Source organism: Tursiops truncatus, chromosome 1, assembly GCF_011762595.2.
Source record: "Tursiops truncatus isolate mTurTru1 chromosome 1, mTurTru1.mat.Y, whole genome shotgun sequence".
Taxonomy (NCBI): Eukaryota; Metazoa; Chordata; class Mammalia; order Artiodactyla; family Delphinidae; genus Tursiops; species Tursiops truncatus.
In genome coordinates, this window is record NC_047034.1 from 57,188,551 (window position 1) to 57,201,631 (window position 13,081).

At 38.7% G+C, this 13,081-nt stretch overlaps 1 protein-coding gene across 12 annotated transcripts in view; it reads right to left on the reverse strand.

Annotated features, from left to right (window-relative positions):
* The window catches only part of DNM3 (dynamin 3), a 570,492-nt gene that overhangs the window by 278,860 nt on the left and 278,551 nt on the right, over nt 1-13,081 (reverse strand). The window lies entirely within an intron of this gene.

The window sequence follows — 13,081 nt, forward strand, 5'->3', positions numbered from 1 at the left end:
ACTAAGCCTGCGCTCTAGAGCCGGAGAGCCACAACCACTGAGACCACGTGTCACAACTACTGAAGCCCGCGCACCTAGAGCCTGTGCTCCGCAACAAGAGAAGCCACCTTAATGAGAGGCCTGCACACTGCAACGAAGAGTATCCCCCGCTCGCTGCAACTAAAAAGAAAGCCCACGCACAGCAACGAAGACCAAATGCAGCCAAAAATAAATAAATAAATTTATTTTAAAAAAAAACAAAATAATATATCTTCCAAAAGCACAGATAAGCAGAGGGAAGTCTCTCCCATCAAATGAACAAAAATCAGAATCACAGACTTGTATGGATGGTGGAAGCAGAGAGACTGAAACAGGCAGGCTAATAAATAAGGCAGACTAATAGGCTTGTGCCAGGCCTATTTATGGCAGTGCTGCTACAATTAAAAGATATTTAGTTGACTGGACAAACAACAATAGACTCTCCATGCCCACTGTCTCTTATCCCCTTCCAGCCCACTGGCCCATTTGTTTGCCTGGTTTGCATCTCGTTAGGATTTCTACCAGAGACTGGCCACCAAATGGTGAAAAGAAAAAACAAGTCAACCAATTAGTTCCTTGTTAACAGCTCTCAATAAGCTGAATGGGGGAGAAAGCTGAAACAATAAGCTAAAATAAAAGTTTGGAGGTTTTTAATGGTCTAGGTTTATCCATCTACCTCTGGTTGTTATTTGCCAAGCTAAGAAATACATAGAGTCTTCATAAAAATATTTAAACAGCATTTAAATTTTTAAACATTAACAACTTGGAAAGAAATTACCTATAAATGGCATTTAAGTGAAAATCTGTTTTTTCTCACAGCTTTTATGAAGTTAAATTCTGTTTTCCATACGGCATAGTTTACCATCTCCTCTATGTTAGATAATTTTTGTTGTCATAGAAATGAAATGTATATGGAATTGTATATTGTTCTAAATGTCAAAAATCACCCTATACCTACAATGTCCATTATCCTAAACATTCTGAAATATTTTTTTTAAAATTACTTATTGAATGACTGAGTGTCACTTCCTAAAGGAAAATGAAAATAACCTAATAATAATCAGATTTTATGTTTATATTTATATTTTATTTTTCAGCTTTCTAGTTGAAGAAAGTCAATCCTAGGGAATATTGTGAAGTAAGCCAAGGTCATTATTGATCTTCCAAGCCTCTTTCCACAATCCTAGTCTCTGTCACCCTTGATTCCCTGTTTCAGTATCTCCCAGCATCGCCCATTTTCCTTTTTAACTCTTTAACTTTTACAGACCTCCAGGTAGAAACCCATTCAGGCCCAGATTAAGGCAGTTCTCTCCATTGTTCAAACTCAACTCCTTCTTAACCCTCTGCTTCAGAAAGAAGGAAACAATACTTCTCAAAGTATGGTTTCTACCAGCTAATAAAATAAAATGGTTATAATAAATAACCATTGGGATGCTTTCTAACAGTACAGATTCTTGGGATACCTATAAGTCCAAAGGAATCAGAATATGTGCATATGAAACCCAGGAATCTACATTTTAACATTTCCCAAAGTGATTCTTATTCATACTGAAGTTTGAAAGCCGTTGCATGTATACATACAATCAAAACTTCATTCGTCTTAGAGCAAATAATCTCATTTAATTTTTTAGTAAGAAGGAACTGGTTATTTCCCAATAGGATTGTTACCCACACTACCAGGGCTTACAAATAGCATATTAATTATAGTACTTAATGAAAGTGTATTTACTATTTCATTCTATCAGGCATCTTTTGGACAAAGAAGAAGTCTTCCAGATACTCCACAAATTGCAATAAGAAAATCACTATTTCACCCATTGATAGAACAGGCTGGCTTTCATCAAGGAGAGCCATGAATTTAGTTCAACAAACATTTGTTAAGAACCTATCATATGTCAAGATGAAAAAGCATGATGATGCCACACCCCTGTCCTCAAGAATTTTAGTTTTGTAGGGAATGAAGATGCATAAGGAGACAATTTCAACATAACAGTGTAGTAAGAGAGGTATCCTTAACAAGAGAAGGAGGACTGGACACAACTTAGGTAATGTTAATAGGCTTTCCTTGGAGACATGATAGCTTGAAAGAACCTGGCAGAGAATTAGAGTTAGGTCAGGAAGTAGCTCGTTTGCCTATTTATTTGTTTTCCATGAAGAAGGACAAACAAGAACAAAATATGAAAGAGCTACTTCATGCAGAAAATGTGAGGTGGGATGAAGAAATTGAGACTGGAGAGGCAAGCGGGGTAAAGCCAGAGTCGACCCAGTTCAATAGACCACCAATTTTAGTGATAAAATTTGGCAGTACCAAAATAAATTTCAAGTACACATGTAAATTTATTAAGTAGATATGACCAATGTATTACTAAACTGTGTACATCTATAGAAATACCCAAAGAAATTCTAAAGTATTATATGAAGATGAAGTAAATATTTTACGTTTTTTATTTTGTGGGGGAAATGTATTTTATTTGTTACATTTATAATTTTATTATTGACTTCTCTGTGATACAAAGCAAGGGCACTGGCATCAATATATATATATATATATTCAATACTAATAAATCTTAACTGTTTCCTTATTTTCTAGATAAAATATGTATGTAGATGTTCTACTATATCCTCCTGCATTCCAGCGAATTTTGCATGCTCCCTGAGACAAACTAGGTTATGTAAGCTATCGCAATAAACCAAGTGAGACATGAACAAGGTGTGAAGTAAAGCCACGAGCAGAAAGCATGAAAATAAATAAACCTACTGGAGAAACACCTAGGAGACAAAATCAATAGGACTTATGACTGGATGAAAGGGAGATTAGTGAAAGTAAAGACTAGAACTGCATTGTACAGTAGCCACTAGCCACATGTGGTTATTGAGCCCTAGTAAGTAGTTTAAACTCTGATGTGTGGTAAGTGTAAAATGCACACTGGATTTTGAAAACTTGGTACAAAAGAAATGTAAAATATCTATTAAATGGTTGGGTTTTTTTCTTTTTTTGCAGTATGCGGGCCTCTCACTGTTGTGGCCTCTCCCGTTGCAGAGCACAGGCTCCGGACGCACAGGCTTAGCAGCCATGGCTCACAGGCCTAGCCATTCCGTGGCATGTGGGATCTTCCCAGACCGGGGCATGAACCCGTGTCCCCTGCATCAGCAGGCGGACTCTCAACCACTGCGCCACCAGGGAAGCCCTATTAAATGTTTTAAAATGATAATATTTTAGATATATTGGGTTAAATAAAATCTATTCTTAATATTCATTTCACTTGACTCATTTTATTTTTTAATGTGGTTACCAGAAAATTTTTATATTACACATGTGGCTTACATTTTATTTTTATTGGACATTGTGCTGTTCTAGAATGATTCTGAAACTCATGGGGCTACCAAATCAGAAGGAACAGAGAAAGAGAACCAAGTTTTAGAAGTAGGGGAGTTGATGATGAATTCAGCCAAGGCCATGTTGAATCTGAGGTACCTGTGGGAGACATACATAGACGTGACCTGACCTCTGAAGCAAAATGGAAATGTTAGGACTGGACATGCAGACTTGCAAGTCGTCAGCCTATATACATAGGTGGCAGTTAAAACTGTGTGAAAAAGCAGTGGCTCACAGTGGAAATCCTGGGGAAAAGACCAACTTTTAAGAGGTGGTCAGGAATGTCAGAAAAATAAGAGCAGTGAGGTTATGGAAGCCAAAGGCAAGGGGAATTTCAAGGAATGTGCCATTGGGAGTGTCAGATTCAGCACAGAAAGGGACATATAAAGTGCAATGCAGACATCATAGTGTCTTTAGCTATGCAAGTTGAAGTGAGGTGGTGGGATAAGTCAGACTTCACTGGGTTGAAAAGTGAATGGGAAGTGAAAAATGGAGACAATGACTAAAGAGAGCTGTTTACAGAGGAGGATGAAAGCCAGTTGAAACCAGAAGAGACACAGGGTCAAAAGAGGTGCTTTTGTCATTGCTTTTGTTGCTGCTGCTGCTGCTGTTGTTTTTTGGTTTGGGGATTTTTTTTTTTTTTTTTTTTTTTTTAGTATAGGCAAGAATCAAGCATATTTATTGCTTGAGGAGAACTAATGGTACAGAGTAAGAGGTTGGTGATATAGAAAAATGATACAAGGACAACGAAGATGGAAATGAATGAGATGAAGAGCACAGGGAGGGGGCTGTCTTTGAACAGGAATGTGAGCCTGGGAGGTTGGAAGAATGAGGGTAGATGTAGGTTCTCTGAATGGAAAAGGGTAGAAAGTTTAGAAAGGTTATAGTTGACCTTTCCATTTCACTGGATAAGAGAATAGATAATTATCTGCAGGAGAGTGAGGCTGAGAAGTTGGAAAGAAGGTTTGAGGATAGTGTTAAGCACTGGGACAATCAGTAATTGAATGAGACAACATAACTGGAATTATTAAAAAAAAAAAAAAAAAAAAAAAAAAAAAAGGTTGACAAAACAAAACACTAAAAACTCCTAGAAGATAATATAGGAGAAAATCTAGATGACCCTGGGTATGATGACGCCTCTCTAGATACAATACCAAAGACACAATCTATGAAAGAAATAATTAGTAATCTGAACTCCATTAAAATTAAAAACATCTGCTCTGTAAGAGACAGTATCAAGAGAATTAGAAGACAAGCCACAGATTAAGGGAAAATACTTGCAAAAGACATAATTGATAAAGGACTGTTATCCAAACATACAAAGAACTCTTAAAACTCAATAGTGAGAAAACAAACAACCCAATTAAAAAATGGGCCAAAGACTTTAACACACCTCACCAAAGATACACAGATAGCAAATAAGCATATGAAAAGATGCTCAATATCACGTCATCAGGGAAATGAAAACTAAAACTATGAGATACCACTACACACCTATTAGAATGGCCAAAATCTGAAACACTAACAACACCAAATGCTAGTGAGGATGTAGAACAGCAGGAACTTATATACATTGCTGGTGGGAATGCAAAATGGCACAAACACTTTGGAAGACAGTTTGGTGCTTCCTTACAAAACTAAATGTACACTTCCCATGTGATCCTTGGTATTCACAATCACAATCCTTGGTATTCACCTAAAGGAGCTGAAAACTTAGGTACATATATGCATGTTTATAACAGCTTCATTCATAATTTCCAAAACTTGGTAGCAACTGAGATGTCCTTCAGTAGATGAATGGATAAGTAAACCATGGTTCATCCAGATAATGGAATATTATTCAGCACTAAAAAGAAATTAGCTATCAAGCCATAAAAAGACATGGTGGAATCTTAAATGCATATTACTAAGTGAAAGAAGCCAATCTGAAAAGCCTACATTCTGTGTGATTCCAACGATATGACATTCTGGAAAAGGCAAAACTATGGAGACTTTAGATCAGTAGTTGTCAAGGGTGGGGTAGGGAAAGGGAGAGATAAGTAGGCAGAGCATATAGGATTTTTAGGGTACTGAAAATACTCTGATATTATATGGATACATTATACTTTTTTCCAACCTAAAGAATGTACAATACCAAGAGTGAACCCTAAGGTAAACTATGGACTTTGGTGATTATGATGTGTCAATGTAGGTTCATCTTTGGTTTTAAAAAAAATGTACCACTCTGGTGAGTGATATTGATAACAGGGGAGGTTGTGCACGTGTCAGGGCGGGGGAAGATGAAGAATCTCTGTACCTGCCTCTCAATTTTGTCGTAAACCTAAAACTGCTCTAAAAACATAAGGTCTTAAAAATAATGGCTGGAAGCTAAGAATGAAGTCCATAACTTGCAGGGACACAATCAACATAGTTGCATTATTGCCTCTAGCAACATTCTGCACACTCGACATAGAAAAAGAGAAGGTAAGTGGGAACTGATCCAGGGCTCTGGACCCAAGTGACCTAAGTACCTGGGTGTAAAGATGTTGAAGGTTTGGGGCAAGAGAGTAATTTGGGTGATCATCCATTTAATCTAGGCCAGGCAGAGAAATGAGGCCAGGAGGGGGCTAATAGAGGGGCAGAAAATGCAAGAAAAAAAAATGTCAGCTACTATGTAGATAAAGGCAAGAATAGAGTTTGGGGAATTTAAGAGGATGTGAAGCAATAAATTGCCTGATCTTATTGGCACCACTGGATTCACCTCTCAAAGATGCAACACTATTTCTAGAAGTATTGAACGTTATAGCCAAAACAGATATTTATTAAATATCATTTAGTCCAGTGAATATAGTCAAGTAAGCTATATGGAAATTATGAGCTACTAATAACGGTTAAAATGAAATTTGCAAAGAATTGACATAAAAAGTAATTAGAAGAGATTATTATATTCTATGACATTAGTCATTTTAATTGCAATAGGCTTTCTCACTTGGAGAGAAAAAGAGGATTACAGCTGCCGTGCTGTGAGTACACATGGCCTAGATCCCTTCATAGGAATCCATGGAAGTGTGTTCAGCACTGAAAGCTGTCAGCAAGTAGCTGTCATAAAAAAGTTTAAGAAGCTCTGGTCCAATCCCAATCCCTCCTGGGGGAAAAAAAGAAGCATATTTGCCAAAAATGGACTTTTTTCCCCAATGACAAACAGCTCAAAATAAGAATTAAGAAAAAGTAATTCCTAATGTACTTTTTCACAGAAGAACTGAGGGAGAGAGAAATCACAAAATCAAGGAGAAACAGTGGAACAAAATAAGAAAAGGCAAGCATTAAGGAAAAATGATCAGAACACAAGAGATAACAAAACTAAAGCGGGGTGGGGGGCTTCCCTGGTGGTTCAGTGGCTAAGACTCTGCGCTCCTAATGCAGGGGGGCCAGGGTTTGATCCCTGGTCAGGGAACTAGATCCCACATGCTGCAACTAAAGACCCCACATGCCGCAACAAACATCCCACACGCGGCAACGAAGATCCTGCGTGACACAACTAAGAACCAGCACGGCCAAATAAATAAATAAATAAATATTTTAAAAATAAAAAAGAAAGAATACTAAGGGGAAATTAATATAACAAAACAAAGGAAAGTAGGGAGAAAGAGAAGGCAAAGACTAAATAATAAAATTTGAAAAGAATGTTAAGCCAAATGTGATTGATTATAGTCTCTTCATAGAGAAAGATATGTTAATTTTATATTCAAATCTAAAATTCCCAAAATAAATCCATCAACATTTAGTACAATAGCCATTTACAGCTTCTTAGTGTTTGAATGTCAAATTCTGTTTTGAGTGTCCAAGTAAACAAGAGCATAATTATATGACTGGAAGGGATCTTGAGAGCTGAAAGGCCATGTCTTACTTGTAAGGCTTGAGGCAAACCAGTTTTTAATATGTATTGCTGTAAATATCACCCAAGCTTCTTTTGCCAGATATAGATACTTTGAAAGTGGAATAGGGAGAGTGGAGTAGCTCAGCCTCTCCTCTTAAAGGCAAGCCTATTCTAGAGAGTATGTGTTCTAGTTAGGTCCTCCACACTATGAAAAGTCAGGCCTTCTCAGGCTTGGCAAAACCTGTATGTTAGGGACAAATTCAGACTTCAACATCTGGCCAGCACACTGGATCATAAAATTAATACACAGACAAGGAATCAAATTATGGGAAGAAAACAGTACATGTGGAAAAGTTATAATGTGGCCAAAGCTTTGGGCCTTGAACTTTGTGAGCAGGGCATTTTGACCTTGGCCTTATTTATGGTAGACCATACAAGTTTTTCTCAGGTTTGCAGCTGGCTTTTAACTGTTGCAGCCTGTGTGTGGAGTTTGTAACCACAGACTATTTGATATTTTGATCTTGGTAGATTACAAAAGGCTTTAACCATAGGTGAGTAGCTGCTTCTATAAAGGTAGTTCACACGCCGCAGGGCTGACGTTGGTGGATCTGCAGAGCTGCATAGGCTCAGCAAGGGCACAGGCCAGGCAGGTCACTCAGCTGGTTGGGAGGGACCTACCTTTGCGAGCACAGGCATCCACAGGAAATAGGCTGCTTATCCTTGAATTTGGCCGGCAGAGATTTTCCTAAACAGGTGTGCCTGGGGCAAGAGTTCAACTATAGGGAGAAAAGTCTTTCTAAATACAGGCCTGATAGGCCTCAGGAGGGAAAATTAGATTTACTATGTTTAAACTGTAAGGCAACTGAGGTCCATATGTATATCACAGAGCACTCTTGAGGTTCTAGGTTTATTTTATTAGGTGGGAAGTAGGAAGGGTTAGATTAGCTGCCCTTAGTGCCATACTTTACCCTGGATCAGGGCAAGAAGGGAACTGTGGAGAGCTATACTTAACTTGTGTTGCTTACTGACAGACTCAAGAGTCAATCCCACCTCCCACCCCAGCACATGTTTTCAAACTCTCTCTGGATTATATAAGCAGGAGAAAGTCTCCTTAGGAGGCCCAGGCTTCTAGATGAAGAAATGATGTAACAAGAGACAGAAAGAGAAACACAAAAGCAAAAGGGAAGTAAAAATTACAAGGTTTTGAATATGCTGCACAGGAGAGGAAGGTAACTCAGACAAGACCTGGTGACTGGGGCTGCCATGGCTGCAAAGTCCTAAACTTTGCAATAGCAATGTTTCAAGTGTTTTTCTCCAAGACTGGATGGATGGATGGCTTTCCCCCTTTATGGTAAGTGCATAGTGGCAAAATTAGCCTCTTAGGGAGAGATTTCCCCCAATAAATTTATAGGTTCACAAACTAGAAAAAACTGCTTGACAGCCAGGTAGGGCTAAAACCAGGCTCTGTCTACCCTCTCTCATTCATACCTCTGAATGTTTGCTATAGTAGGTGGCTATATCTAGGAAAAGGGTCTGGGAACATAGTGTAGCCTAAAGACTAGGGAGTCTATTTGTCTTATTAAATTTGGTTGCTGTGGAGCTGGTGCTGTGCGGCGAGCCGTTTCTGACCGGCAGAATAACGAGCCGCCACACGCAAGATTCTTCTCGTATCACACTTTATTGGAGCACAGCTTGGTTGAAGAAAGATGGAAGGAAGACCCCGCAATCTTATAGCAGTCTGCTTATATAGGGATTAAGAACATGTGTCGCTCTGTGATTGGCTTTCGCCGATGGTGCGATTTGTGAGCCAGCATCGGATAGGTCGCTACTTAGCGCAAGCGCAGTGGCCACAGGAAGGATGACTCAGCTTATTTCAGCCTCCTGCCGCGCAGCAGTTAGCCGACCGCGCCCCACAGTGCTGGGATTATCTTTTGTGTCCCACTCTTTTCTTTATTCATGAAGTAAGGAACACAAGAGATTATTTCAACTTCCAAAGCCCAGAAGGAACAACCCATTCTTATGGAGGCCAGCTCAGAGTATACAGCGGCTAAAAGAACCCCAACTCCACCTGGACAAGAGAACCACTTTGGCTGAAACCCAGAAAGTAAGAATTGGGGGAGGACTTTAATTTGATGTTCCACAAGTATCTTAGACATTGCAAATTCCTTTGGAAATGTAATCTTTGGACTTTAATTTCTGAGAATTCCATAGTATGAGGCGGTTCATAGTCACATTGAGGACACATCTATTTTCTTGACATTTTATTACTGGGTGTAATGTATTAGACTATATTAATGATGTCATGTGATCATTGCAGAATCTCTGATAGGCTAGGGGAACAAAATGGCTGCATGTAATTTGAAACAGGAAATAAAATAGGGAGGAAACATGACTGGGGAACAAACCAGCCTTGGAGTGAATTTTATCGATGCACTATTCTGATCCATTTGAGAGCCCTCTATCCACTAGTGGTCCTAGCAGGATGCCCAAAGGAGCCATGATTAGCTTTGGAGGAGAGGCTTCTAGACGGTAGGAGCAGGACTGATAGACTGTTAATCTCTTCCCCCAAAGCGGTCTAGCTGCACCTCTAGTTAACCACTAACTTAATGATTAAACACAATGAAATAAAAAGTGGAGGAAGGCTGAGGAATACTGTCAGGGGGTGAGGGATGAAGAGGCCCTCCTGTTGCTTCCTCACTCATTCCACTCGTGGAACAGGAAAGTGACTTCTCATACCAGTAAATCTAGAAGGATAAATAGAGGAGTGTAGTCCAGGGCCATTCCCTCCCCCATCCTCTCCCCTATTCAACTTGGGAGCTAGCCTGCCCACAGACAGCACACACTCTGAGGAAGAAAGGGGTTCATGCCTGCAGTTTTAAAAGATAAGTTTAATTCAGGAAAGTGTTCAAAGGTTTTTCTCCCCTAAGACACTTGATAAGTCAGCCAACCAATATGCACTGAATGCCTATGATAGACCAGGCACTGTGCTAGGTGCTCTGCCCATTTTATCACAAATGAGAGCAACCATAACTATGCACAATGGGCTGACATAATGTGAAAAATAGATTTTCATAACCATTGAACTTATGATTGGGATAAAGAAGCTGTGAAAACAAACAAATAAGGTAAAGCATATCTAAGGAGATTTAAAGAGTAATCAAATTAAGATACAAAATAATCAAATATTTGATGAAATATTGTTTTGTTCTTTAGACTCTATAAAATACTACTACAAATGAATGGGCTAAATGACATTTTTATGTTTGGATGTTCCTTTCATGGATTTAACTTTCTAGGAAATCAGAGCACAGAGTTTTGTAAGTATCTGAAACAGGCAAAGAATACAGTTTGACTCCATTTCTAGGAATTCAAGAAAAATAACAATAGCTAGCATTTACTAACACTACTCTGTACCAGGAGTTGTGCTAAGAGCTCCATGCACATTATTTCTTTTAATCCACATAGTAATCCTTTGAGGGGGGATTTCCCTATGTGACAGGTAAAGGAACTACAGTCAGGCTCCTATTGCACTAACAGGCTTTCTTACATTTTGCTCTGCTGTGCAGAGCACACTCAGAGGATTCAGCACCTTAGCAGCTGAATAAAATAGAGTCTCTCTGGTGGTCCGACTTCAGAGCCCTAGCCCTTAATTCACAACACATACAAGGATGTTGGCGGCCGTACTGTTTTTAACAGCAAGCAATTGGAAACAACCTATCTGCCAAACTGGAAACTGGTTAACAGATTATGATATACTCATCTGATGTTAAATTAAGCTGAGGACAAACACCTATGCTATGATGTGAGATAACATTTTTGCAAGGGAGTGCTAACACTGGGCAGGACTCTGGAGTCAGACCATCTGGGACAGCCTCCTAGTTCCAACACTTGCTAGCTGGATGACACTGGGTAAGTCTCTTTGCCTCAATTTCCTCATACGTAACATGGATAATAACACCTGTAATAGCTGTTGTGAAAAATATGAGTTAATATATGTAAAGGACTTAGATCAGTATGTATTAGTATTATTAAATATGGTATTATTTTGGTTATATGTGTTAAGATAAGGATAGAAAAAAGACTGTAATATATACCAAAATGTCAACTGTGATTGAAAATTAGTGGCAAGATATAAAGTTATATTTATTTCCTCCTTCAATTTTCCTATATTTTCCTACAATTTTCATGGTATTAAAAATGCAAATTGCCATCACATTATTGCTTGCTTTGAACAGGCGATTTCTTAAGATTCCCTTTAATGTGTAATGAACACAGCATGTTGGAAAACTGAGGCAGATTCCCAATAGTCGGGTAGTGAAATAACTCCACAGCACAACAGAAAAAGAAATAGTTATGGAATATAACGTGGGAAATGATCATGATGAAAGAAGCTTGACTATTTTAAATAAGGAGCTGATTTGATTGACTGAAAATATATTAACAGTGTGCAATAAAAACTGACTGAAAATAAGAAACCGATGCTTAATATTCATATCAAATCCCCTTTTTATTTGAAGATACAGCTCCCCAAAAGATAATAACTTTTTGGTTTGTCTGTAAAAATCAACCTTTACCTAAAAACACTGGTATAAGTTTAAATCTTAACCACATAAATAAAATTTTACACGTTAAGTAGAACTCTAAGTTATTTTTTTCGTAAAATAACCTCACCAGGTAACACAAGGAGCCTCCTTCCCACTTTATTTTGGACCACCCCAATCTACAAGGACTACCTCTATGGTGTCTCCATCAGCTTCCATGCATTCTGTCCCATAAAAGCACCTGAAACCCTTTCCATCGAGTCTCTTCCAGAACATTAGCCCATGTTCACATAATGAGTACGTTTTTCATGCCTCTATGGCTCACTAAGCTATTATATTATCTTGATTCTCAAAATTACTCCTGAGGAATTTCTTCCCCTCTCCTTGTTTCCCAGAATTGTCCCAACTGCCTGTTTATGCATTATTTCTGCCACATGCACAGCTATTTCTGAAGAATTCACTAAGAATGAGCTGTTTATTCTCAGAATTTACTCACCTAAACCTCTACAAGATCCAGGCCATTAACCGTGATGAAAATCAGGGCTCTACTTTTTTCACTTTTTTCCTGTGTATCTTTTCCATGTGCAGAGCTTCCTTTGAAGTTAGTGGGAACCCTCCATGTGGAAGAGATTCCAAATGATACAAAACAGAATGAGAACTAAGCTTGTCATCTATTTCTCACATTCAAGGACAAAAATACACACACATACAAAGGAAAAGATACCACATAATTAGCAAGCTCTGAGTAGAATCTGGATATTTTACTAAAAGTAATCCAGAGAGCTTCTTTAAGAGAGAAAGGAAAAGCACATTAGTCATTATTTATTATAAAATTAGTGAGTACCTGATATATGTCAGGCAGCACACTAAAACTACAAGGATAAACAAAAACCAAAACAAAAAGGGGCCCAGTCCCTGAACTTCATGGAGCTTACGGACAAATGGCGGAAGAGACACTAAGCAAAGACGCACACAGATAAATACAGAATTACTGCTGTGGCTGGTGCAGCTGCCAAGAAGTGGTTCAGTGCATTAACAGAGCTCTGACCTGCATGGGGTATGTGAGGAGGCCTCCTTGAAGACTTTAGCACTTGCACTAACATGAAGGGTGTGGGCCAGGAGTAGGGATGGGACGGTCATAGCACAGAAAGCAAGAATGGGCCTTATGCAGGATAAGCCTGGAGAGGAGGTGAATCATGCTTAGCCATGTAATTTATGGGAAGAAATTTGGTCTTTATCCTGAGAGGAATGGGAAGCCTTTGAAGTGTTTAAAGTAGGGCAGCAACATAA